This window comes from Capsicum annuum, unplaced genomic scaffold (assembly GCF_002878395.1).
Source record: "Capsicum annuum cultivar UCD-10X-F1 unplaced genomic scaffold, UCD10Xv1.1 ctg81847, whole genome shotgun sequence".
NCBI classification, from domain to species: domain Eukaryota; kingdom Viridiplantae; phylum Streptophyta; class Magnoliopsida; order Solanales; family Solanaceae; genus Capsicum; species Capsicum annuum.
This window is the reverse complement of record NW_025892596.1, coordinates 67,753-72,552: the sequence shown is the minus strand read 5'-3', so window position 1 is coordinate 72,552 and position 4,800 is coordinate 67,753. Positions and strand designations below refer to the sequence as shown.

Genomic DNA, 4,800 nt, shown 5'->3' with positions numbered 1-4,800 from the left:
TATAAGGTAGAGAAGGAGTTGTTAGTCAGGGTGATTTATTGGTTGCTTGAATGTGAAAAATGGCTATATTAGCGAGTAAGTTATGATTATAAACTCATGGTTGTTTGAAGAATTTGAAGGCAGTATAAATGTATGCTTGAGTAAGTAAGTATGAGGAGAGAAATCCGCATAAGTAGATAAGATCGTATGGGGTTATAATATCAGATTAAGGTTGATCATGTCTATTATATGACCTTACCCCTTTACTTTTATCGTTGGTAGTTGTAAACTACTACTACTTATGAGAAGGTATGTAGCAAATTATGAGGCATTTGGATGGTACTACGTGACTGGCAGAGATTTTTCGAAGTTTTGCAGGAGTTCTCGAAACTGTTTTCTAAAAAATTAAGAGTACTTCGAAAAAAATCTATATAAATCTTTTACTTAGTGATTGCCTAGACATCAATTAGGACGGGGATTCAGGGGTGGAAGTCCCAACATGATGAAATACCTAAAAGATGGTGAGGCAAATCAAGGATCGTAGGAGGTCAACACGGAGTAGTTTCTGTCAAACTAATCATTTTTTGTGGATGCAGGGACCGATACACAAAATGAGCGTTTCTTTTGAAAAATCCCCAAGAAATTCGGTAGCCATGACAGAGCATATAAGGCTTAATAATGGTACTTTTGGTAGCCTAAAACCAGCTCAACACCCATTTATTGATGACCTTTCGAATTGTCCATCTCATTTCTTAAGATCATGGAGGACAAACAAAAGTGTCTTGTCTTCTTTACAAATATTGTATTTAGAATTTTTCTAAAAAAATAGTCGCTAGCAAAAGCCACATTGTGTCTACTCATCGTCTAACTTGAGTACAGGTACATGCAGAAAGCAAAAACCTGATAAATAATTTCAGGAGAAACTGTTTTTAATTTATCGGAAGAAACATTGCATGTCATTGCCAAGAGGGCCATTACATATCATTGTTATTCAATATTTGTTGATGTGCTAGACATAACGCTGGCATTGAGGATATCATCAGCATTCAATATATCCATTGACAAGCCAGAACCAATGCTGGCGTCGAGGATATCATCATTATTTAATATCTATTTATGTGCTAGACACAACGCTGGTGTTGAGGATATCATCAGCATTCAATATATCTGTTGACACACAAGACACAATGCTGACATCAAGGATATCATCATCATTCAATATCTGTTGATGTGCTAGACACAATGCTGGCGTCGAGGATATCATCAGCGTTCAATATATCTGTTGACACGCAAGATACTACACTCGTGTTAAGGATATCATCATCATTCAATATCTGTTGATGCGCTAGACACAACACTGGCATCGAGGATATCATCATTATTATGTATCTGTTGACACGCAAGACACAACGTTGGCGTTGAGGATATCATCATTATGCAATATCTGTTGACATGCAAGACACAATGCTAGCGTCGAGGATATCATCATCATGTAATATCTGTTGGCGCGTAAGACACAATGCTGGCATTGAGGATGTCATCAGCATTCAATATATCTATTGACACGCAAGACACAATGATGGCTTCGAGGATATCATCAGCATTCAATGTATCTGTTGACACACAAGACACAACACTGGCGTCGAGGATATCATCATCATTTTATGTCTGTTGACACGCAAGACATAAACGCTGGCGTCGAGGATATCTTATCATTTTATGACTCAACATCTGAATGCATCGAGAGCGCACGATTTGAAGGGACACCTTTAAGTCACTATCTAAGGATGAGTGATATATAAGATTTCCTACAAATTGACAATTTGAGGGTCATCTATAAGTCATATTTTTGAAATAGAATAGTGTACAAGATCACCTATGATTTGATAGACTTTAGGTCATTCGTAAGCCACAACAACATCCTAACTGGATAGTGTGTAAGATTGTCCAAAAATTGAGAGTTCAAAGGCTATCCATAAGTCGGAACTAAATCCTTACCGGAGAATATGCAAGATTATCAAATTGATACGTCCAAGGGTTGTCTATAAGCCGTGTCATATCCAAGATATCCAAGATCGATTATGTGTAGGATTAACCAAAGACTAATAATTTGAGGGATTATCTATAAGTCACATTATATCCAAGGTCGGATGATGTGCAGGAACACCTAAAAGCTAGTGATTGAAGGGATATCTGTAAGTCATCTCTTATTCAAAGTCGGATAATGTGCAGGATTACCTAAAAGCTAGAAATCAAAAGGATATCTGTAAGTTACCTCGTATCCAACATCAAATAATGCATAAGATTATCCAAAGATTGATAATTTAAATGAAATTTATAAATTGATCATCGGCTATAACAGGAGAGGTTATCATTCCACATGCAACAAATGATATAGGTACCCAAAGGGTTGTCACACCAGCACAAGATTACACAGTTTTAGAGACCGTTCTACATAAAGTATCGTCGGTGTCCAAAAGGGCCACCCACTTTGAAGACATATTCAACCGACAAATGTCATAATTTTTAGGAGGTGCGTTTGAATTGTTGAAGCAGTTGTGAGTTTTTCAGTGGTCGGAATCCTATCGTCAGCTGGTTATCCCATTCTGCTTCCCCAAAAGAGATAAATACACCTTTATTTTTAATTTTGTTATGGTTATCATTTTCTTCTTTGTGGTTCCACTTCTGTTTGCTGGGAATGACTGCTGTAGAGGAATGGAAGGCATAGGATTTTCGTGTTTGATATATTGTTCTACTAAAAAACTCATTCTTGCCCGTGTTGGATTGGTTGTCGTTCATGCTTGATCTCTCTCATTTTATTCTGTCTGAATGTTACTAGTTAGCTTTCATGCTTCGACTTTAGAAACTATTTTGTTGGTCTCATATTCGATGTTGTTTTGTAGTTCATAGAGTAGGATAATAAAATCTTTACATATTTTTGAAATTCGAAAAAAATGTTCAAAGAATAGATATTATGCAGCCTGTTCGCATATCTTTTCCTCTCAAAGAACTAAAGTTTAGATAATAAAATCTTTAAATAAGAACTCAAATGTTAGTTTCTTCCGACTTGCCACTCACGATGTACAATAGTCTCATTTGATTCTAAAGTTTATTTTAAAATATGAGAGTGGAACATAGGGATGAATTATGTTTTCTTCATGCTAATTCAATGTGTTGTAATTGACTCATGAGAACAAATTAAATTATGACGAGATAATGTTTCTTTCCTTTCTTGCTTTTCTTGTTCGCATATAAGTTGTGGCATCTTGTCTCATGATTAAATTACCTAAAATGGGGTTTATGTAGTCTTTTAATCTCATTTGTTTGTTAACCAGTGCTAATAAAGGCATTAAGATTTCAGCCTTACTTTTCTTGAAGTTTAAGCTATCGTATTCCTTGCCTAAAGTGATTAAGTCTTTAATTTTGTATGTTTGGCATTCTGGAATTTGAACGTTGCTTGTGATCCATCGATTATGTAGTATGATCCAAGAGTTGTAATTTTTTTTTGTGACATGCTCAATTGGGTCCTTTTGTGGCATTAAAGTGATAAATTATTTTCATTATTTCGCTAAAGACCATAAGAATTTCTTGTTGAATCTTTATTTCTTCCTGTAGTTGAAATTTCTTTAATTGATTATGAACATTTTCTTCAAACATTATAGACTTTTGCTCTTGTGGCATTTTTACTTGTGTATGGGTGTATTCGAATGAAGCAGGAATGCTATAGCTTATTAATTGTTAAACTCTTGGACGTATGTTAATTTCTTAGTTCCTTTCTTTGCATGCACCCCCTTTGGAGTTCAAATGGGCCCCTTCTCTCTTTGCATTTCATAAATGGGCCAATGAGGCCTATCCTTCCGAGTTAAGGCCAAAAGAAAATCCAAGAATCCATCACATGATGTATGGATATGAGGAATCGAAAGAAGAATGGGTTAAAGTTCCATCTTTGAAGCGGCAAAGGGGACTTGAAAATCTCGTTATTTCTTCTTTATTGATTTATTTATCCATTGTTTTATTTATCCATTGTTTCCATTATTTATTTATTTACTTATTTATATTTTTGTTTATTTAGTGACTTATTTATTTATTCATTTGGGCTTCGAACCCAAAGTTGTAAATTTAAAACAGGTGGAGCGAGACTCGAGCCGAAAAGAGCTCAAAAACATAAAATTAAGACAGGTGAAAGATGGGTCAAAAACCTAACTAGATTAGGATAGGGTCGACGGTTTGGGCTTAAAAGCCTAAATCAGTACTTCTCCCCTTTCCCTTTCTTCTATTTGCTTACTTGTTTTACGTTTGTTTTGCGAACCTAGTAAAATCCTTAGTCAAGTCGCTAAAAAAGTGGTTTTGCATAAACACCAAAATGTTCCTAAAATCGCTTTTCTTTTCAAAAAAACTTTTTCAAAGTTAATCAAAAGATGATTTTCAAACAATCCGGATAACCGCAAGTTAGTGGACATTTTAGGTGCCTAATACCTTCCTAAAACGTTAATAGGAACCACTTATCTAGAATCTCTAACTTAAAATGATTTTTCTATTTTGAATCGTTTGCAGTAACTCTCTAAAGGTTTCTTAATTCCTTTTCAAAATTAAGTGGCGACTCTCAAAAAGTCAAAATTTCCGCAAAACAATATCAACCACAATCACATCCACACATCTACTACCCCCACCCGAAAGTAGCAAAAGAATAAGGGTTTGTAGTAATTCAAGTACCTTATCCTCTTGATGCTTGCGCTCCTTCTCTTTTAGTTCATTAACAAATTTGTTAAATATATCAAGCAGCAAGCCCTCATCACCCATTATTCTGTAAAATAATAACAG

General features: G+C 35.1%; 1 pseudogene; it reads right to left on the bottom strand.

Moving 5' to 3' along the window:
• Positions 1 to 4,590: 4,590 nt before the first annotated feature.
• The window catches only part of LOC107846074, a 27,161-nt pseudogene continuing 26,951 nt past the window's right edge, over positions 4,591 to 4,800 (bottom strand).